Raw genomic sequence first — 23188 nt, forward strand, 5'->3', positions numbered from 1 at the left:
GTTGAGGCTGGAACTCCAATACTTTGGTCACCTGATGCGAAGAGCCGACTTATTGGAAAAGTCCCTGATGCTGGGAAAGATTGAAGGCAGGAGGAGAAGGGGACGACAGAGGAAGAGATGTTTACCTAGAGGGAGCAGAGGGAGGGGAAGCCGCGCCCCCCCCCCCGCTTGAGGCCCTTCCGACCCCGCGGCCACGCCCACCACGCGCGGCCCCGCCCACCACGCGCGGCCCCGCCCACAGTCGCCACACCCACACGGAGGCCCCGCCCCGCCCCGCGCCGAGGCCCCCGCCCCCGGCGTGCGCGCGGCCGGCCGCCGCCGCCGCCATTTTGGAGCGACCAGCGCGCGGCCCGCGGCCTGAGCCGGTCCTGAGGCGCCGGCAGGCCGCGCCGGGTCTGTGGGCGCAGCGTCTGTGGGCGCCTAGCCCGGCCGGGCCCATGTGCGCGCGGCCTACCGCAGGCCGCCCGGGCTTCGCCTGCGCCCGGCCCCTGGCCTCCACCCGGGCCTCCGAGGAGCCGCCGCGACGCCCGGCCCGCCGGGCAGGTGAGTGCGGCCGCGGCTGAGGGCCGGCGGGGCCCGCGCCCCGGTGTCCCCATGGCAGCCGCCGCCGTGAGGCCCGGCTTGTCCGCGCCGCGCGGCCGGGGTCCGCCGGGCCCGCGCCCGCCGTTGGCGCCCGCCGCGTCCGCGTCCTCTCCACGTGTCCGCCGCCGCCTGCCGTGCCGTCAGCGCCCGCCCGCGGGGACCGCCCGCCGGCGCCCCCCGCCGTCAGCGACCCCCCGGAGCCTCTCCCCCTCGTCAGGCAGTTGCGCGTTTCTGCCCTTCCTTCCCCGGTGCCGCCAGGGCCCCCGCAGGCCGCGCCCCGCTTGCCGGCCGGGCGCCCCGTCAGTGCCGCGGGGCTGAGTCCCGCCCAGGGCCCGCCCCGCCTCCCCCGCCCGGCCGCGGGGCGCTCCCCTCGCCGGAGCCCCCTGTCGTCTGTGCCCTTCCCCACTCACTGCCTCCTCCTCCCTCCCTGTGCCCTTCCCGTCTCTCCAGTCGCCTGTCTCTCCGTCTGTCATCTGCTGACTCCTTCATGGCAGCCCACTCTGCTGCTCTTGCCTGGAGAATCCCGTGGACGGAGGAGCCTCGTGGGCTACAGTCCACGGGTCGCAAAGAGTCGGGCACGACGGAGCGACTTCTCTGTCACTGCCCCGTTTCTTCCCCACCACCTCTCCTTCACACCTGGGGCGGCCCTTATGCACTTTCCAGGCCCCGTGAATGTCCTCGCACCATCACTGTGAGGTCCATACAACCCCCCTTCCACTTTGTGTCTTCACAGCCTAACGCCCTGCATCGTCCGCAGACTTGTCCCTGACTGCTCCCACCTCGCTGCTGACCCCCTGGCCTGTCGCCACCAGCTCGCCCAGTCTGTGGCTTCCACGTAGCTCCTGCGTTTCGCTCTGCCCTGCCCCGTTCTCTCCCTGTGTCCACCTGCCTTGTCCATAGGGCCTTCTCCATCCTGTTACTCGCTTATACACCTGTCATCTCCCCCCTTCCCTTGTGTCTCAGCTGGTAAAGAATCCACCTGCAATGCAGGAGACCTGGGCTCGATCCCTGGGGACAATCCCCTGGAGAAGGGGAACGCTGCCCCCTCCAGTATTCTGGCCTGGAGAATCCCGTGGAACGTACAGAGTTGGACACGACTGAGCGGCTGTCACTCGCTCACCTCCCGCCGTGGCCTCTTCCTGCCCTGCCCTTGGCTTCTCAGGGCCTGAGTTCTCACTGGTACTCTCAGCTGTTCACCTCTTCTTCGTGTCCCTTCTGTTTTGGCTTCTCTAATGTCTTTGGAAGGAATGATGCTGAAGCTGAAGCTCAGTACTTTGGCCACCTCATGTGAAGAGTTGACTCATTGGAAAAGACTCTGATGCTGGGAGGGATTGGGAGCAGGAGGAGAAGGGGACGACAGAGGATGAGATGGCTGGATGGCATCCCTGACTCGATGGACAAGAGTTTGGGTGAACTCCGGGAGTTGGTGATGGACAGGGAGGCCTGGCGTGCTGCAGTTCATGGGGTCGCAGAGAGTCGGACACGACTGAGTGACTGAACTGAATGTCAGCTAAACCCTGGAAGGCGAGAAGAGCCTTCTGGACTGAGGGGGCAGCACATGCAAAGATCCTGGACCTCCTCCAGGAACCTGGATAAGACCGCTGTGTGGCCAGGGTAAAGGGGAGAGACACTCAGAGCCTTGGTTAAAACGTTGGCCTTCCAGTCGTCTCTTCCTTGTAGTCTGTTGACTCTGGGTTGTGAGGGGACGCAGGCTGCAGGTTGAGTTGGGGAGTGCCATCGACATGTGAATACCAGAGGGAGAGACAAGATGTTGGGGGGAGTGCAGCTCCTTTGTGTGCCGTTTTAGTTGTTGAAGCCATCCTTCAGAATTGAAAGGTAACAATTCCTGATTCTGATTTCTATTTTTAGAGTAATTTTGCAGGTCCTTCAGCATCGTAGAAGTGGAGCCAGAAAGTATACTACATAGTCTTTCGCGTCTCTGTGGGTTTGTTTGGCTGTGCCGGGTCTTGGTTGAGGTGTGCCAGATCTTTTGTTGGCAGCGTGCAAACTCAGCTGTGGCACGTGTGCTCCAGTTCCCTGACCAGGGGTGGAGCCCAGGCTGCCCGCATTGGCGGTGCGGAGTCTTAGCCATTGGACCACCAGAGAAGTCTCTGTGTCTGTCTTCTTTTGCTCAGTATATTTTTGAAATATAATGATTTTGATTCTTTTATCTGTAGTTGTGCTCTTCTTATTGATATTTGGGTTGGTTTCCCCTTTTGGCTCTTGTAACTAGTCACTAAGTTTATTTACATTCTTTTGTGGATATATGTATTATTTCTTTGGGATAAATGTGTGGGAATGGAATTGCTAGGTCATAGAATAGATTTATGTTTAATCTTTTTAGAAACTGCGAGTTTTCCAAACTGGTATCATCTTATACTCCCGTCAGTAATGTATGAGAGTTCTAGTTTCTCCACATCCATACCAACAGTTGATATTATCATTTTTTTAAATTTTATTTTAACTCAGGTGGTAGTGGTGTTTCATTATGGTTTTAGTAATGTCGGTGGGGCTTCCCTGGTGGGTCAGTGGTAAAGAATCTCCCTGCCAGTGCAGGAGACACAGGTTCGATCCCTGATCAGGGAAGATCCCACATGCTGTGGAGCAACCTAAGCCCGTACACTACAGCTGTGGAGCCTGCGCTGTGGGGCCCGGAGCTGCGCCTCTGAGCCCGTGTGCTCTGTGGAGCCTGCGCTGTGGAGCAAGAGGAGCCACCGCAGTGAGGTGCTAGGGTAGCCCCTGCTTACTGCAACTAGAGAAAAGCCCGCATCGCAAGGAAGACCCAGCACAGCCAAAACTAAATAAATAAATAAAGCAAAACAGTGGTGAGGGACTTTTCACGTGCTTTCCGACCGTTTGTGTCTCTCTTGTTAAGTCTTGTTAAGTGTCCAGTCTTCTGTCCGCTTTTTGTTGGATTGTCTTTATTATTTAGTTTTTGCAATTAAAAAAATTCTGGTCGTCAGTCTTTTATGATGTGGATACAGACACAGTGAGGGAGTGGGAGGAGGAGAGGAAATGAGGGCTTAAGGTTTCTTCTTATTTTGTAGTTTGCCTGATTCTCTTTTTTTCTGGAAAAAATTTATCTGTTTGGCTGCGACAGGCCTCAGTTGCGGCACACGGGCTCTGCTGGTCGCCTTGTGGGCTGCAGCGCGTGCGGGCTCAGTGGTGGTGCTGTGAGTGGGCTTAGTCACCCTGTGGCCTGTGGGGTCCTGGCTCCTCCACAGGGATGGAGCCTGTGCCCCCTGCATTGCCAGGCAGATTCTCAACCGCTGGGCCACTGGGGAATCCCCTAAACTGCAGGCGTTTAAAGTGTGAAAGTTGATAGCTCTTGACATATGCACATAGCTGTGAAATCATCGCCACAGTCAAGATAGTGAATGTGTCCATCATTTCCCAAATTTCCTCACATCCCTTTGGGATCCCTCCTGCCAACCTTTTTTGCCCCTCTATCTCCAGGCAAATACTGATCTCCTTTATGAATGATCCATCTTGTGTCTTTTATGTGTGAAGTGGAAAAGGGTACATTTTCCCCATATGAAATAGATAATCATTCTAGTATCCTTTGTTGAAAAGACTGTCTTCATTAAATTGCATTGGAACCTTTGTTATGAATTAATTGAATATGTGTATGCAGGTTTATTTCTGGGCTTTCTATTATGTTCCATGGGTCTATTTTTTATCCTATGCCAACACCATGCTGTCTTAAGGGCTGTGATTTTACGGTCAGTTTGGAACTCAGGCCGTCTAAGACTTTCACCTTTATTCCTCCACGAAATTGTCTTGCCAGTTTGAGAATAAGCTCTTCAGTTTGGACGTGAATTTTCCTGGGAGTTTGGTTGGGGTCACATGGAATCTCTAGATGGGTGGTGGTGGTGTTTGGCCTAAGTCGTGTCCAGCTCTTTCGCAGCCCCATGGACTGTACCCCGCCAGGCTCCTCTGTCCATGGGCTCCTCCAGGCAAGAGTACTGGGGCGGGATGCCATTCCCTTCTCCAGGGGATATTCCCAACCCAGGGATCGAACCCGAGTCTCCTGCATTTCAGGAGAATTCTCCACCACTGAGCCACTGGGGAAGTCCAGATCAAGTTTAGAATCGAGTTATTAACTGAGTCTTCTGTGCACATGGTGCATCTCTCCATTTATTTAAATTTTCCTTAATTTTCCTCAGCAACATTTTGTAATGTTTGGTGTGAAAGATCACTTTTTTCATTCAGTATGTTTGTAAGTACTTGGTAGTTTTGACGTTATTTAAAATGTCTTTATATTATTTCTCAGTCACTTACTCATGTGCAGGAGCACAGCTGGTCCGTGCGTGCTGGCCGCACTCCCTGCAGCCCCTCCCAGTCTACTCATTCGTCAGTGCGCATGGCAGGCTTGCATTCTGTCTGCATAAGAGTAGAGGCAGTTTTCTTTTCCTTTCCAATTACTATGCTTTTTGTTTCTTTTCCTTTGTAGCACCATCTAGGACCTCTGCTATAATGTGGAATGGAAGTGGTGATAGTGGGTCCCTCGGGTCTTCAGTGGTTGAGGAGGTTGCCCTCTAATTTGTTTTAGGGGATGTTTTTACCATGAAAGGGTGTTGGATTTTGTCCAGTGCCTTTTCTACATTTGTTGGGATGATTATTTAGTGTCTGTCCTTTATCTTATCAGTGTAATGAAAATGAAAGTGTTAGTCGCTCAGTCAAGTCCCACTCTTTGCAATCCTATGGACTGTACCCTGCCAGGCTCCTCTGTCCATGGAATTCTCCAGGCAAGAATACTGGAGTGGGTCGCCATTCCCTTCTCCAGGGAATCTTTCCGAGCCATGGATCAAACCTGGGTCTCCCACATTGCAGGCAGATTCTTTTACCATCTGAGCCACCAGGGAAGCCCCATCAGTGTAATGTGTTGTATTAATTAATTTTCAGATGTTAAAGTAACTTTGCATTTTTGGATAAATGCCCTTAGTGTGGGGGTATGGGGGGAATTCCCTGGTTGAGGAACTAAGAAACTAAGATCCTGCACGCCGCCAGGCATGGGCCCCCTGCCAAAAAAAACAAAACCAGAACAAAACACAGTGGCTGGATTTTTGTTCACTGGTGTTTTGTTAAGGGTTTTTTTTGGCACATATCATACATATATTCATGAGACATATTTGTGTATGACTTTTTTCCCCATATGATATTTTTTGTTTTGATATCTGTGTAATACTGGTCTCAAAGAATGAGTTGGGAAGTTTTTCATTCCTTTTTGTGGATTGGATTTCTATAAAGGATCATTTTCCTTTGGCTTAAAGTACTTTCTTGAGTATTTCTTATGTTGTGGCTGTGCTGGGGACAGAATCACTCCATTTTTGTTGGTCTGAAGAAGTCTTTACTTACTCTTCAGCTTTGAGAGGTATTTTTGCTGAATATAGAATTCCAGGTTGACAGCTTTTTTCTTTAAGTGCTTTGAAAAAATTATTCCATTGTGGTTTTTTTCTAAGATTTTTTTTTTTTTAATGTGGACCATTTTTTAAGTCTTTATTGAATTTGTTACAATATTGTTTCTGTTTTATGGGTTTCTGTTCTGTTTTTTGTCCACAAAGCATGCGGGATCTTAGCGCCCCCGACCAGGGATCAAACCTGACCCTCACGTTGGAATATGAAGTCTTGACCACTGGGCCGCCGGGGAAGTCCGTACTCCACTGTCTTCTAGCCTCTGTTGTTTCTGATGAGGAGTCAGCTGTCATTCTTACTTCTGTTTACCTGATATCCTTTTTCCTTCTGTGTTTAAGATATGTATTTATTTTGATTAAATAAATTCTTAAAAGCTTTTTTTCCATTTGAGTATTATTTTCTAGGTGTGGTGTTTCTATATTTATCCTGCTTGGATCTGTGGGTTGATGTATTTAATCACCTTTGGAAACTTTTTGGCCATTGCCTCTTAAATATTTCTTTTACTTCCTAATCCTCCTCCTCTTGGAACTCTGGTGGTATCTGTTTTAGACTGTTTGATACCGTCCCACAGGCTTTGAATGTGTTGGTATTTTCGCATTCATTTCTCTCTTTGTTTACGTTGTATAGTTTCTTTTCGTCTGTCGTCAAGCTCACTGCGTTTCTTCTTTGTGCCCATTCTGTTATTAATTCCATCCAGCGGCATGTTAATTTCAGATGCTGTGTGTTTCAGGCGTCCTTAGTGGCTCAGACAGTAAAGCATCTGCCTGCAGTGTGGGAGACCTGGGTTTGATCCCTGGGTTGGGAAGGTCCTGTGGAGAAGGGAACAGCTTCCCACTCCGGTATTCTGATCTGGCGAATCCCACGGACAGAGGAGCCTGGAAAGCTACAGTCTGTGGGGTTGCAAAGAATCGGGCACGACTGAGCGACTTTCACTTTCACTGAGTTTTCCAGTTGCAGAGTTTCCTTCTGGTTCTCCTTTCAAGTTTGCATTTCTCTGCTAATATTCTCCACCTGGTCATTCCTTCTGTTCCCTTTTCCTAAAACCCTTTAACATATTTATAATTACTCTTTTGAAGTTTTCATCTTCCAGTTTCAATATATGGCCATTTTTGCTTCCTGTAGCTTGTTTTTCCTCTTGATCATGGGTAACATTTTTCTTCTCTGCCTGTGTAATAATTTTTTTAAATTGCAAAACGGACATTGTGGGTAGTGTATGCTAGAGACTTTGTTTTAGGTTGTCTTTCCTTAAAGAGTGTTGAGGTTTGTTAGGGCAGGCTGTTAAATGACTGGAAGATGATCTTGATCCTGTCAAAGCTTTTCTAGGGTAGATCTGTTTTGGTTTTGTTCTAAATTTTAGGGCATAACTTTTAGCTCTGGAACATGGGTTTTACTCCTAAGGCATGGCCCTTCTGAGATTTTAATAGAAAACCCATCTAGTTTAGCAAAATTTAACCTCTGAATTCTGTCTCCACGGTGCTGGACAGCTGCCAAATCTTGGCTTAGCTCTTGTATCTTACAACAGCTGATTTCTGCTTAGTTTTTTTCCCCCCAGCTTCATCAAGGTGTAATTGACAAAAATGTAATATATTAAAAGTAGGTTGTGATGATTTGATAAATGTAAATGCTGTGAAGGAATCCTCCCCATCCAGTTAACTGTCACAGTCACCACTGTCTTATCATGCATACACACGTGCATATACATGGGAAGAACACGTGAGGCTTGTCTTAGCAGACCTCAGTGCCTTGTTACTGACAGCAGTCACCATGTCTCGCACCCAGTCCTCAGACCTTATTCATCTTGGGCTTCCCTGGTGGCTCAGTGGTAAAGAATTGGCAAATGCAGGACGCGTGGGTTCGATCCCTGGGTTGGGAAGATACCCTGGGGAAGAGAACGGCAACCCACTCTAGTACTCTTGCCTGGGAAATCCCACAGACGAGAAACCTAGTGGGCTGAGGTCTGTGGGGTCCCGTAGAGTTGGACTTAGTTGGTAAAGAATCTGCCTGTAATGCGGGAGACCTGGGTTTGATCCCTGGGTTGGGAAGGTCCCCTGGAGAAGGGAGCGGCTACCCACTCCAGTATTCTGGCCTGGAGAATTCCATGGACTCTATAGTCCATGGGGTCACACACAGTCGGACCCGACTGACTGACTTTCACTTTCGCTCTCATAGAGTTGGACTTGCCTGGGCACACGCATGCACTTCTCTCTTAGATTCTCCGGTCCAGTTTCAGCCGTCCTGGCAGCCCTGAAATCGGGCCTCCTCCTCCTGTGGCCGACGCGGTCTCAGGAGCTCCCCAGTGCAGAGCTCGTGGGGCTCGCTCTCCTTTCAGTGACTGTGTCCCCTCCACTCACTGCACGTTTCTGTGTGTTCAAATAGGTGTTTTTATGTTTAGTTTAGAGTTTATACTTACTATCAGCAGGGAGATTAGTGTGATATAGCCGCTCCAGTTTTTCTAGAACCAGAACTCGGAGAGCTGCACTTTTAAACCTGTGCAGCAGAGGGCAAGGAGGGAGACAGGACTGACGCTGGGAGGTGCCCACTGGTGGACTGAGCAGAAGTGGGAGCTGACAGAGAGTAGCTCTGGGGCCGCAGGGCCCTGCAGGGTGTGGTGTCAGGGAGGCTATGACATGGTGTTACTTCCACCGTGTCAGGCCAGGAGATGCCAGGGGGTGGTCCTGGGGGGTCACTGACTTCCTTCATGGGAACAGTCTGGTGGCGTGGTGGGCGCAGGAGCTGGATGGGAGGGGACGGCGCGAGCCAGCGTCCCTCGGGGGAGCATTGCTGTGAGCAGAATCAGAGAGGCGTCTGTGGGGCGACGGCGTGCACGGCTGTGCGTGCACAGTGAGCGAGGGGGAGACAGGCCAGGAGGTGTGAAGGGCAGGGTTGAGCGCGCGGGTACAGTGGTTTGTCTTGGCGGGAGCAAGGCCCTTTTTGTGCTGTAATGACGGGAGGCAGGGACTGTGATTCGGGTTGCAGATTTGGTGAGCTGAAGACTGGAGGGTTCCCACTTGAGACCGTGTGCTTTTTCTGTGAGTTAGGGGGGTAAGGATGTTGAAGGGTTGCGAGGAATCAAATGACTGTTTTTCCTGAGTTGGTGGGTTGAGCCCAGTTTGGGTGGCGCTGGCTCCTGTCTGCTCTGTGTGTGGAGCCAGGCCTCCTCGCGAGACGGGGCTCTCCAGGGTTCAGTCATCCTTGGGGAGGCTGGAAGGGCTTCTTTGCACTGGCCACAGGGCTCCTTGGGGGCAAGAGCAGAGGCCGTGGGGCCTCTCGGAGCTGAGACTTGGACCCGCCCCATCCCTCCCCACCTGTGGTGACTGGGGGTCCTGGGCAGGGGGACTTGCTTTGTGATGCGAGGGGTTGTGCAGAGTTCACGTCTGTCCAGCGCCTGTCCCGGTCGTCTCAGAAGAGGCAAGCTCGCTCCAAGAGGAAGCAGGCTCGCCGGGCTGTGTTCTCTGTGCACATGAGGTTTGTGGTCAGTAACTTAAAAGGAGTAGATAGAGCTCCTGCAGGTTTCCTTGTGGCAGCTGTCACTGAGCACAGCGCCATCCTGACTCCTGAGTTCAGTCCTGTGGGCTCTCTCCCAGCCCTCCAGCCTCTCCTCGGGGGGCACCGCAGAGCTGCTTTCTCTGTCTGGTCTGCTCCCCTCTGGGAACTTGACTGTTACCTGTCAGCCCACTGAGTGTGCGTGTTTTTTCATTAAGATGTAATTCCTGTCCTGTGAGATCCACTCTTTCAAAGGGTGCAGTTCGTTGGTGTTGAGCACACTCAGAAGGTTGTGCTTGGTGGTCACCGCCTGACCCCAGCTCGTCACGGTGAAGGCCCTGGGCGCTCTGCTCGGAAGGCTCGCTGGGTGACACCCTGGGCCATCCAGCCCTGGGTTGGGCCTTTGCTTCCATTCCGTCTGCCTCAGGCCTACTGCATCTGCTGTGATGCCTTCCTTTCCCCTGTATCAACTAGAATCTGGGTCAGAATCTGGGGTCGTGTAGAGATTGAGAACATGGACTGCTTTCAGACAGCCTGGGTTCCAGTTCGAGAGCTGACGGTAACCTCGTGGCCTTGGGCTGGCCCTGCCACGATTGCGGCCTCTGCGGTCCCACTTGTGCCCGGGGGTTGGCGGCGGATCGCCTCCTGCGCTGAGTCGTCCTCGGCTCGCGGGCTGCCGGCCCTTAGTGAGAAGGTCCCCGTGGCAGCGGCTCCTGCCGCTTCTTTTCTCAGGGCAGGCGTCACCCCGCATCAGTGCTCCTTAAACTAGTGCTTTTGCGCCCTTGTTTGGACTCAGCTCTGTTCATTGCCCTGGTTTCCACCCTCGTGCTGTTGGGGAGTTTTTCTGCCTATTTGGCACTGCTTCTTAGCTGCCTGTTTAACATTACTTTTCCTTCCAGAGTCTCAGCCTAGAGGCCTTCCTGGTGGTCCGGTGGTTAAGAGTCCACCTGCCTATGCAGAGGGCACGGGCTCGATTCCTGGTCCGGGAGCTAAGGTCCCACGTGCCTCGGGGCACCTGAGCCCGTGTGCCGCAAGTCCTGAAGCTCCTGCACCCTAGAGCCCGCGCTCCTGGACGAGAGACCCCTCCGCACCAAGAGGCCTGCGCGCCGCACTCGGAGGGCCGCGCCCACTCGCCCCTGGTCCAGAGGGCCCGTGCACAGCGACGGGGACCCGACGTAGCCAGAGCGACAGGCTCAGCCTTGGCTCGAGCCTGCCTGCCGCCGTTGGTTTTGGTTCTCCCAGGAGCGCAGTGCTGAGAGCAGGTCCAGGCAGGCGCTGCTTGCCGCTCTCAGCTGTGTGCTGGGGCGGGTGCCCCCCAGGGCCTTGCTGTGGCGGCTCTCTGTGGTGCAGATTCGTACCCTCCATGCCACCAGGGAACTCCTAGAAACATTTTTTTGAGTAGGTGGCATATGTCAGCGGTCCTCCATGGTGTCTCAGACAGTAAAGGACCTACCCACAGTGCGGGGGACCCAGGTTTGACCCCTGGGTTGGTGCTGTCCCCTGGAGAAGGGAATGGCACCCCCCTCCAGTGTTGTTGCCTGGAGAATCCCACGGACAGAGGAGCCTGGTGGGCTGCAGTCCATGGAGTCACCCAGGGTCGGACACGACTGAGCGACTAATACTGTCTCCATACGTAAGCAAATAGTTAACATTTATTAGATCTCAATACATGGATTTTTTGTAGTTTTCTCTGGACTTTTTAATATTTTAATTTTTTTTCATGATTGAAGATAAAAAATACTTAAAACTAGATTATAGTGTGTTGATTCTCTTGTAACAGTGCTGAGGAAGAACTCAAGAAAGCCTGATAAAAGTGATTGTCTTTGAATTTTGAACTTGAGGGGCAGATAGGAATTTGCCAGGTAAGGAAGGTGGAGGGAGGGTGTTTCAGGCAGAGGCCCACGTGCCGAGGTGTCCGCTGCAGAGGCTGGCAGTGAGTCAGGAAATCGTGCAGGGCGGGCAGGGGGAGTAGGGGTGCGCTGAGAGTGAGGCGGCGCCCGGCACCCCAGTGTGCCTCGCGGTGGGCTCTCGGGGCCCTTGTCCTCTCTCTCTGCCTTTTGTTGGATTTAGAGTATGTTTCTGATTCTCTTTGGGGCTTTGTACATCTTCCGTGTCTCTCTCTAACACATCTCGTCTTCCCTCCAGGTGTCTGAACATGGGATACAGTTACAACCACTGTCTAATGTCCTTGTCTGTCAGTTTTACTGTCTGTCATTTCTGGGTGGATCATGGTTTGTTTTTCCCGCTTCCTTGCATATCTGGTCATTTTTGATTGGATGCCAAGATACTGTGACTTTTATCTTCTTGGATGCTGGGTATTTTTGTTTTCTATAAATATTCTTGACCTTTGTCTGGAATGTTGTTAAATTACTTGGAAGGAGTTTAATTCTGTGAAGTGAAGTGAAGTGAAAGTCACTCAGTTGTGTCCGATTCTTTGCAACCCCATGGACGGTAACCTGCCAGGCTCCTCTGTCCATGGAATTCTCCAGGCCAGAAGACTGGAGTGGGTAGCTGTTCCCTTCGCCAGCGGATCTTCCCAACCCAGGAATCGAACCAGGGTCTCTTGCATTGCAGGCGGATTCTTTACCAACTAAGCCAGATTCTGTGGGTCTGGCTTTTAGGCTTTGTCAGGTGGGACCACAGGAATGTTGAGTCCAGGTCTCATTTTGCCCCACCACTGAAGCAGAAGTCTTCTGAATATTTGTGCAATGCCCAGAAGTTGGGAAAATAGCCTCTGTGACGGGGAGGAGGAGCAACTCTTCTTGACGCCATGTGAACCTGGAGGATGGTTCCGCTAACCCTTGGCTTGGCTGCTCTTCTCACACACACGGGCTGAGCAGTACCTGGCCGGCGCGGGTGCATCCTCGGCGCTGTCCGCGCCTCTGTCTCACCCTGTGCTCTGCTTGGCAATGCTCGTGCCTTGCCCCCTGGACTCCCAGCGCTCTTTCTTCCCCTCGGGGACTGCTGGACCCACCTGGTTCCTCTGCTGTGACCCAGAACTCTTTGTCAGGCAGGAAGCTGGGCAGTTAACGGGCTCCTCTGTTCCCTGCTTGAGGGGTCACTGTTTTCCCTGCCAGGTAGCCAGTGTCCTGAGAACCATTTCATTTGTAAATCTGGTCCAACTCCGCTAGAAGCGAAAGTGTCAAAAACAGATCCTTGAATGAAGGCATTGGGAGGCCCAGAAGGGCGTGCTGGGCCTGTGAGAGTGCCGGCCCCTGTCCAGTTCGGGGTGCCTGTGTGGACCTCAGGGAATACGTATGTTTAGGGATGGAGGTGAGGTAGGGCTTGGGAGAAAGAGGTCACAGGAAAACCAGGCTGCTGACAAGATCTGAGAGCCTGCTGTGATTCTGAGCAGGACAGTGTGCCTGCCTTGGCAGGGAGGGCACGGGAGAGGGTGGCGCTGCCAGGCAGTGCGAGCATGGGGTGTGTGCTCAGGGTCCCTGCCTGCTGAGGAGCCTCGTCTCCCGTTCCCCGGCTGCACACCCCGCCCCAGTTCCCCGGCTGCATCCCCAACCACGTCCCAGCTGTACCCCCCATTCCCCGGCTGCACCCCTCATGTCCCAGCTGCACCCCCCATGTCCCGGCTGTACCCCCCATTCCCCGGCTGCATTCCCATGTCCCGACTGCAACCCTCATGTCCCGGCTGCACCCCCCACCATGTCCCGGCGGCACCCCCATGTCCCGGCTGCAACCCTCATGTCCCGGCTGCACCCCCCACCACGTCCCGGTGGCACCCCCATGTCCTGGCTGCACCCCCCATTCCATGGATGCACCCCTGTTTCCTGGCTGCACCCCTCATGTCCTGGCTGCACCCCCCATTCCCCGGCTGCACCCCTCATGTCCTAGCTGCACCCCCCCATTCCCTGGCTGTGCCCCCACCATGTCCCGGCTGCAACCCCCATCTCCCGGCTGCACTCCTCATGTCCTGGCTGCACCCCCACCATGTCCCGGTGGCACCCCCACATCCCTGCTGCACCCCCATTCTGTGGCTGCACCCCCTGTTCCCTGGCTGCACCCCACATGTCCTGGCTGCAACCCTCATGTCCTGGCTGCACCCCCACCATGTCCCAGTGGCACCCCCATGTCCTGGCTGCACCCCCATTCCCCGGCTGCACCCCAGTGTCCCAGCTGCACCCCCTACCATGTCCTGGCTGTTGGGCTTCCTCCAGCTCACACTGAGGAGAATGTGTCAAGAAGATGCAGTGTTATGAAAGCACCCTGTTCAGTCAGAATAAACAGGTCTGAGGGCCCTTATAGAGAAACTGTATGAAGTGCTGAAAAGCCAGTTCTGAATTGGGTGGGAGTTTGAGAATAGCAGTGCAGGACAGCCAAGCAGTAACAAAAGCCATGGGCAGGTCTCTCTGAGAAGACGGAGGGCACTAATTAGGGGAAGAGGAGGAGGTGCGCGGCACTCTTGAGCAAAAGTCCCTTGGAGGAAATGAGAGTTCAGGGTGCTGACGGTTTGTTACTGACTGAGTTGCTGGGCAAATGGGAAGCCTTCCTCCTTGGGGGTCTGTGATCGAAACCCGGCAGTGCTGGGTGAGGGCTCCCCTTTGGACCTCCTGACTGAATTTTAAAGGAAGGGTCCTTTGTTCTGTTTCACAGTTTTAAAAACTAGTTTCCTGTGTTAGGGTATAACATTGACTTACTGCTGGTTTACTAGCACAACTCCAAGTACTTTTGTTTCTTTTTATATGGAATTTAAAAAGACACCAGAAAACACCGGATACCCTTGTGCTCACTTCCCAGCTTCATCGGTGATCAGCACTTTGCCAGGTTTTTTTTGTTGGTGGTGTTCTTCTCTCTCACACCTTTAAAATTTGTTTGGCTCTTGTGTTTTGGTAAAGTGTTTTAAAAGTAATCCGAAAAATAATGTCATTTCACTCATGAATACTTCATTTTTTCTGCCAGATAAGGGAGGTTTTTGTTTTTAAAACCAAAGTAACCATGTTATTTCTACAACTGAGAGGTTCACATCAATTCCTTAGTGCTAGTACCAGCCTGTATTTAGATTTCCCCAACAGCGTCAAAAACGCACTCTTCAACTCGGTTCATCTTAATTGGACCCGAACAAGACTTAAGTGTTGTGTTTGATGGGCCAGTCTCCTACGGCTGGTATGTTCTAGAGCGGCCATCCCTCCTTGTTGCGTAAGCGTGCTTTTCAGATGGTGAGATCATGACTCTCGTGCAAATACAGAGTGAACAGTCCAGGGCGCTCTTGGTCCACGTTTTTGCTGCACACCTTGAAGTCAGGATTTTCTCCGAGGAGTGCTGCTGACGTTTGGAAATGGTGTCTAGCAGTCCCACCTGGAACCCTTTGGAGCCCCTGTTTTCTGGAATTGTGAGGGGCGTCGTCTAGGCGTCTTGTGATCAGGATGTGTGTTTGTTGGGGTTGGTAGTGCGGGCGTGGCCCTGGACGGCTCCGCAGAGGCCTGCTCAGCCCTGCGCCCCGGGCATCCCATCGGCTGGCTGCCCAGCTGGGGGTGGGCGTGTGGCGCTGGCACCAGTCTCACAGAGCAAGCAAGGACAGGGGAGGTTTAGACCCTTGGTCACAAATTGTTCTGATAATCTGAATTCTCGGTTAAGGTAATGACTTCTGTTTTTCTTTTCTCTATCATTTTGGAGAGTTGACTTTAAAGACGTAGAACTTAAGTTTTTTTTCCTCTCTTATTTTTCAGGTGAAGAGATTCTACATCTACTGAATGAAAATTTTTTTCTTAAAGTTGCATATACTCCAAGAAAAAGTCCCAAATGTTTTTATATTTTGCCTAAATATAAAATTTAAACGAGGAGTTTCCACAGAAGGTAAGAACTGTTTTTGATTCTCGTTAATTGTGTGGTATATACAAATAGACGGTATGAGGAGACATTCAAGGATGGATGACAATAAAAATTTTAGTTTTGAAGATGTGTATATGGTCTCCTGACTTTTGGGGTTTCTTTGACCCTTGTGTGTCTGTGGGGTGCTGTGTTGTGGAAAAGTGACTTGGTCTCTCTAAGCCAAAGTGTAATCCAAATAAAACAGCCAGTTTTGAGGTGCTGTGTTGTGGAAAAGTGACTTGGTCTCTCTAAGCCAAAGTGTAATCCAAATAAAACAGCCAGTTGTGTGTGTGCCGTGTGGTGAGTCACTCGTGCGGAGCAGGTGGCTCGGGCTTAGGTGTGAGCGTGGCCACCGTCAGAGCACAGTCCGTGCAGGCGCCGGAAAGGGAGGGAAGGGCTCGTGCCTCCACAGGAGCAGAAGCGCCTGAAAGGCTCTCCCATTGCAGTCCAGTTAGATGCTGGATGAATTACGATAGTTATAACTTCTTGTGAGTGCTTCAGTGCTTTAGAAATTAGGCTAAGAGGACTTCCCTGCTTGTCCAGTGGGCAAGAATCCACCATGCAATACAGGGGACAGATGTTCAGTCCCTGGTCTGGGACAAAGATCCCGCATGCTGTGGAGCAAGTAAGCCCGGGCACTGTGGCGAGCGTCTGCTCAGTGCGCTGAGAATCTGCGCGCTGTGATGGAAGATCCTTCACGATGCAGCCAAGATTCCGAGTGCCACAGCTAAGACCATCGCAGCCAGCTAAGTAAATAAATAAAACTTTAAAAGTAAATTAAGCTATCTCTTCAAAAGTCGGAAGAGACTTGTTCTTTGGTCTCTAAGTCATGTCCGACTCTTCAGAACCGCGACTGCAGCACACTGGGCTTCCCTGTCCTTCACTGTCTCCCGGAGTTTGCTCAGACTCGTCCACCCTCTTCTGGAGGCCGGTTCTGGCCAGTTCTGCATCTGACAGGGCTTTGACTGGATTTCCAGAGTCCAGATGGTTCAGCGTAGTCTTAGGTAAACTATTCTTGGTAATCATTTAAACTTCCTTCATGCTTGTGGCCATTTCTTCTTTCACTTCTGAGTTTAGACTTTTATTCGTCGGTTCCTGCCAGCCACCCCCTTTCTCTGGGTCTCCCTCCTGCCGCCCCTAGCGGACTGTGTCCAGTATGGACGTGCTCTTGCTTGTGGACTGATGGATTGCGCAGGTATCCGCTGCTCTCCATGGACTTGCATTGTCACTTTTTTCCAGACCAGTGAGGTTTCCGCGGTGTGTTGAGAAATGTTTACCTACTGACTCTCTGGGAGAGTCAGAATCCTCCTTGCTTACAGCGTCTGTTGATTCCGCAGTGCAGAGCTCCCCTCATGCCCACCTCCAGCTACCAGTGTGACGCCACTGAAGCCGGCTCCGGGAGAGGCGCTGCTCCGCTGCCTTGAGCAAGCTGTGCCCACCCCGGCCAGCGCTGAGCCCAGCCTCGGCGGCATGGTGCCTGTGTCTCTGTCTCCTCCTCTCTGCCATCGGTACCTCTGAGGAGAGGCTGTGCCAGTCCTGTTCCGGGCTCCTCACCCAGAGGGCAGCTTGAGTCGCCCTCACAGTTGGCCCTCTTTGGAGGGGCTCCTTGTCCCAGTTTTCAGGTGAGGACCCGACACACAAGAGGCCGGGTCACCCAGCAGAGCCGGCGCTTGAGACTGCCCTGTGGCCGGAGCCTCCTTTTCCCTTAGCGACAGTCTCTGCCACAGAATGTCCGCGTCTCAAGGGCTCTGCTCATGGAACTGCGTGGTCGCACGGGCAGCGTTTCTCTTTGGAAGCTGCCTTCTGTCTGATGGTCGTACTGACCAGAAAAAGAGCAGCAGCAGCACTTGAAGTTCCTCTTTTGGCTCTTGGATGAGAGTCTGGAAGGTAATGGCAATCCTTTGCTTGGCATTCCCGAGAGACTGGAGGGCGTTGTCAGGATATGACAGGAATGCTTGTAGAGTATTGGAGCTCAGGTATAACCAGAGATACCTCGAGTCACCACGCCAGGTCACGAGCCAGGTGTTGTTCAGTCGCTCAGTCATGTCCGACTCCTTGCGACTCCGTGAACGGCAACACGCCAGGCTTCCTTGTCCTTCACTATCTCCCAGTTTGCTCAAACTCGTGTCCGTCGAGTTGGTGATGCCATCCAACCATCTCATCCTCTGCCATCCCTTTATTCTCCTGTCCTCAGTCTTTCCCAGCATCAGAGTTTTTTCCAGTGAGTCAGCTCTTTCCATCAGGTGGCCAAAGTATTGGAGCTTCGGTGTTAGTCCTTCCAATTAATATTCAGGGTTGATTTCCTTTAGGATTGACTGGTTTGATCTTGCTGTCCAAGGGTCTGTCTGGAATCTTCTCCAGCACCAGTTCGAAAGCATCAATTCTTTGGTGCCCCACTTTCTTTATAGTCCAGCTCTCACATCCATACATGGCTACTAGGAAAACCATAGCTTTGACTATACAGACCTTTGTTGGCAAAGTGATGTTTCTGCTTTTTAATACGCTGTCTAGGTTTGGCATAGCTTTTCTTCCAGGTGCAAGCATAGCTTTTAATTACATGGCTGCAGTCACCATCTGCAGTGATTTTGGAGCTCAAGAAAACAAAGTCTGTCACTGTTTCCATTTTTTTCCCTATCTATTTGCCATGAGGTGATGGGACTGGATGTCATGATCTTAGTTTTTTGAATGTTGAGTTTTAAGCCAGCTTTTTCACTCTCCTCTTTAATTTTCATCAAGAGGCTCTTCAGTTCCTCTTCACTTTCTGCCATAAGGGTGTTGTCATCTGCATACCTGAGGTTACTGAGATTTCTCCTGGCAATCTTGATTCCAGCTTGTGCTTCATCCAGCCAGGCATTTTGCATGATGTGCTCTGCATATAAATTAAATAAGCAGGGTGACAGTATACAGCCTTGTTGTACTCCTTTCAAATTTTGAACCAGTCCAATGTTTCATGTCCGGTTCTAAGTTTTGCTTCTTGGTTTCTTTGCTTCTATGGGTTTCTCAGGAGGCAGGTAAGGTGGTCTGATATTCCCATCTTTTTAAGAATTTTCCATAGTTGGTGGTGACCAACATAGTCAAAGGCTTTAGTATAGTCAGTGAAGCAGAAGTAGATGTTTTTCTGGAATTCTTTCACTTTTTCTGTGATCCAGCAGATGTTGTCAATTTGATCTCTGGTTCCTCTTGCCTTTTCTGAATTCAGCTTGTACTTCTGAAAGTTCTCAGTTCGTGTACTGTTGAAGGCTTGCTTGAAGGATTTTGGGCATTACTTTGCTAGCATGTGAAATGAACGCAGTTGTGTGGTAGTTTGAGCATTCTTTGCCATTGCCCTTCTTTGGGATTGGAATGAAAGCTGACCTTTTCCAGTCTTGTGGCCATTACAGACTTTTCCAAATTTGCTGGTATATTGAGTGCAGCACTTTAATAGCATCATCATTTAGGATTTGAAATAGCTCAGCTGGAATTTTGTCACCTCCGCTAGTTTGGTTGGTAGTAATGCTTGCTAAGGCCTGCTTGACTTCACACTCCAGAATGTCTGGCTCTAGGTGAGTGATCACACCATCCTGGTTATCCAGGTCATTAAGATCTTTCTCGTAGAGTTCTTTTGTGTGTTTTTCCTACCTCTGCTTAGTATCTTCTGCTTCTGTTAGGTCCATAGCGTTTCTGTCCTTTATTGTGCCCATTTTTGCGTGGAATGTTCCCATGGTCTCTCTGATTCCCTTGAAAAGCTCTCTAGTCTTTCGCATCCTGTTGTTTCTCTCTGTTTCTTTGCACTGTTCACTGAAAGTAAAAGTGAAAGTGTTAGCCTCTCAGTCGTGTCCGACTCTTTGCGACCCCATGAACTGTAGCCCCCTAGGTTCCTCTGTCCATGGGATTCTCCCCTGGAGTGGGTAGCCACCTTCTCCAGGGGATCTTCTTGACCCAGGGATCAAACCCAGGTTTCCTGCATTGCAGGCAGATATTTTACTGTTTGAGCCATCAGGGAAGAGAAGGTTTTCTTCTCTGTCTTTGCTGTTGGAACTCTGGGTTCAGATTGGTATATCTTTCTTTTTCTCCCTTGCCTTTTGCTTCTCTTCTTTCCTCAGCTGTTGGTAAGGCCTCCTCAGACAGCCATGTTGCCTTGTTGCATTTCTTTTTCTTGGGGATGGTTTTGGTCACCACCTCCTGTACCGTGTTACGAACCTCCGTCCATAGTTCTTCAGGCACTCTGTCGATCAGATCTCATCCCTTGAACCCATTTGCTACTTCCACTGTATAATCCTAAGGAATTTGATTTAGTTCATAGCTGAACGGCCTAGTGGTTTTCTCTTTCTTCAGTTTTAAGTCTGAATTTTGCCATAAGGAGCTCATGATCTGAGCCGCAATCATGAGCCAGTGCCTTGTTCTAAGGATGAGCTGTCAGTGGCGGGCCTCTGGGTCATCTTGGGAAGGAAAGTTAGTCTTCTGGTAGGCAAGGGCCCAGTAAGAGGATGCCAGCATCTCTTTGGAGGGTAGCACAGAGTTGTCGGGATACAAGAAGTGTGTGGATAAGAAGTGTGCAGCTGTTACCTGAGTGACAGTTCTGGAACCAGTTTATACCAGTTCCTTGGGCGGTGAGATGAGGTCACCTAAACTGGTGCTGTCACTGTGAACTCTTCATGGATGCTGCTGATGAGATGACCCGTTTCTTAAAGTACTTGGTAGCCACCAAAGCTCAGGAATGTTATTACACAGAGATTTTTGGTTGAATGACCTAGAGCTGTCCCGATGTGGGCCAGTGGGGTGATGGTCAGTCTAAGTGAGTGACTTAGAGAGTAATTCAGTTTTATTTCTAGTCACAGTGCTGGTTTATATGTCTTAGGTGAGATGAGCAAAGGTGAGCTTTTCTCTAAAAAATCGGTTTTTAAATTTATTCATTTTTGGCTGCATTGGGTCTTAGGTGAGATGAGCAAAGGTGAGCTTTTCTCTAAAAAATCGGTTTTAAATTTATTCATTTTTGGCTGCATTGGGTCTTAGGTGAGATGAGCAAAGGTGAGCTTTTCTCTAAAAAATCGGTTTTAAATTTATTCATTTTTGGCTGCATTGGGTCTTAGGTGAGATGAGCAAAGGTGAGCTTTTCTCTAAAAAATCGGTTTTTTAATTCATTCATTTTTGGCTGCATTGGGTCTTCGTTGCTGCCCGTGGACTCTCTCTGTTTGTGACGAGGAGGGACTCCTCTCCAGTCGGGGGGGGGCAGTCTTCTCATCGCAACGTTCTCATTGTGGAGCACAGGCTCCGAAGTTCTGGTGCGCAGGCTTAGTCGCCTTGCGGCCTGTGGGGTCTTGGACCAGGGATCGAACCTGTGTCGCCTGGATTTGCAGGCAGGTCTCGTGACCACTGGACCACCAGGGAAGGCCCCTAAAGTGTGTCTTTTGTTAGAGATTGTTTCTAAAAATTAAATCTGAGAAAATTCTTTTGCATTGATTAGTCCATATATTATACTACTATTAAAATTATCAGCACTAATTTCTTTTTTAAAATTCATTTTTATTGAAGCACAGCTGGTTTACAGTGCTGCCTGTGAGTGTTACTTTCTACCACTTTGTTCCACATTTCCCTTTACTAGTGCCTCCCCGTTTTTATATCTCCTTTTCTGTTTTCCGTCGGATAGATCCTTTTTGTTTCACTCCTGATTAAAAGTCACACATTCTGTTTTGTGCATGTGTGTGTGTGCGCGCATGTGTGTGTGAGGCCTTCTTGAACTTAAGACCTTTCGCCATGGGTGTTTGACTTTTCAAGCGTCACAGGATCTTTGCTTTCCTTCAGTAAGACGACTGTCCTAACACGCTCCTCTCCTGATTGACATGCCCCAAAATTCTGACCTCTGCTTTATTTTATTTAAAAATGTGAGTAGTGATTGAAGGATATGTTAGGATTCTTGGGCTTCCCTGGTGACTCGGTGGTAGAGAATCTGCCTGCCAGTGCAGGAGACACGGCTTTGATCCCTGACCTGGGAAGATCCCACGTGCCTTGGAACAGCTAAGATTGTGTGCCGCTCCCCTGGGCCTCTGGTCAGAGCGGGAGCTGCGCCTGTGAAGCCCTCGTGCCCGGGAGCCTGTGCACCGCAGGAGAGAGGCCACCACAGTGAGGAGCCCGCACGCCGCGCCGAGGAGCAGCCCCTGCTCACTGCACGTAGAGAGGGGCCTGTGCAGCGGGCAAGACCCAGCACAGCCCAAAGTGAATACAGTTTTTTGGAAAAAGGATATGTTGGGGTTCCTTATCATGTTACTGGATAATGCCAAGCTTGTTTTAGTAGCAGTTTTGTAGCGATTCTGGGTGGGAGTGGTAGGTGGTTTCTGCCTCCATGAAGACCGGTGGGATATGCCTGAGGCTGAGGTCAGGCTGCAGGCGGAGAGGCGGAAGGGGCCCTGGGGGAGACTGTTTTCTGTTTGGTTGTTGTTACTGAAATCCTGTAGATGTTTTTGTAAATTGCAGATTATTTTACAGTAAGCCTCTCCAATTTATGAATCCTTTCTAAATCTTGCGCTCAGCTTTATGGCTGTTTCGTCAGTGGCTGTTTGCCTTCAGTCTTTGTTTTAACGGTTTCTGGGCCTCTCTGCTGCTGTGCACAGTGCTGGCTGCGCATGGCTGCGCCTGGCCTTTCTCGCGGCGGCGCGGGCAGGGGCAGCGCTCTGCGTGCTCGGCGGCTCACGGCGGCTCCTCGCGCTGCATGCCTGGGCTCTGGGTGCAGGGCTTCGTTCACGGCAGCACACTCTGAGCCCCGCGGCACGTGGGGTCTTCCTGGATCAGGGATTGAACCTGTATCTTCTGTATTGTCAGGCAGGTTCTTTTTTTTTTTTCCTTTCTCCCCCCACCTTTTTTTGGTAATATAAATGTATTAATTTTAATTGGAGGCTCATTACTTTACAATATTATATTGGTTTTGCCATACACTGACATGAATCCACCACGGGTGTACACGTGTTCCCCATCCTGAACCCCCTCCCACCTCCCTCCCCATCCCAGCCCTCTGGGTCATCCCAGTGCACCAGCCCCGAGCACCCTGTCTCATGCATGGAACCTGGACTGGTGACTCGTTTCATATATGATAACATACATGTTTCAATGCCATTCTCCAAAATCATCCCACCCTTGCCCGCTCCCAGAGTCCAAAAGACTGTTGTATACATCTGTGTCTCTTTTGCTGTCTCGCATACAGGGTTATCGTTACCATCTTTCTAACTTCCATATATATGTGTTAGTATACTGTATTGGTGTTTTTCTTTCTGGCTTACTTCACTCTGTATAATCAGCTCGAGTTTCATCCACCTCATTAGAACTGATTCAAATGTATTCCTTTCAATGGCTGAGTAATACTCCATTGTGTATATGTACCACAGCTTTCTTATCCATTCATCTGCTGATGGACATCTAGGTTGTTTCCATGTCCTGGCTGTTATAAACAGTGCTGCGATGAACATTGGGGCTCACGTGTCTCTTTCAATTCTGGTTTCCTCAGTGTGTATGCCCAGCAGTGGGATTGCTGGGTCATAAGGCAGTTCTATTTCCAGTTTTTTAAGGAATCTCCACACTGTTCTCCATAGTGGCTGTACTAGTTTGCATTCCCACCAACAGTGTAAGAGGTTCTTAACCGCTGTTAAGAATACTACAAAAAAACCCAATATTACAGAAACATTATGTAACAGTATCACAGAAACATTATGTAACAATATCACAGAAACATTATGTAACAATATCACAGAAACATTATGTAACAATATCACAGAAACATTATGTAACAATATCACAGAAACATTATGTAATAATATCACAGAAACATTAATAATATCACAGAAGCACTATGTAATAATATCACAGAAGCATTATGTAATAATATTACAAGCCATGACACTGAGGGTGCTCATGGTGTGCT

At 50.7% G+C, this 23188-nt stretch overlaps 1 protein-coding gene across 5 annotated transcripts in view; it reads left to right on the top strand.

Moving 5' to 3' along the window:
• Positions 1 to 418: 418 nt before the first annotated feature.
• PPP6R2 (protein phosphatase 6 regulatory subunit 2) overlaps positions 419 to 23188 on the top strand; it is a 64328-nt gene continuing 41558 nt past the window's right edge. For 2 of the 5 annotated variants that reach the window (XM_052641541.1, XM_052641542.1), the window contains exons 1-2: positions 1625 to 2418; positions 15159 to 15285. The gene's annotated coding sequence lies outside the window, so the exon portion shown is untranslated. Of the gene's footprint in view, positions 544 to 1621; positions 2419 to 15158; positions 15286 to 23188 lie in introns of those variants that run through there. The other 3 variants (XM_052641537.1, XM_052641536.1, XM_052641543.1) reach the window with 3 other exon arrangements.

This window comes from Budorcas taxicolor, chromosome 5 (genome assembly GCF_023091745.1).
Source record: "Budorcas taxicolor isolate Tak-1 chromosome 5, Takin1.1, whole genome shotgun sequence".
Lineage (NCBI taxonomy): Eukaryota > Metazoa > Chordata > Mammalia > Artiodactyla > Bovidae > Budorcas > Budorcas taxicolor.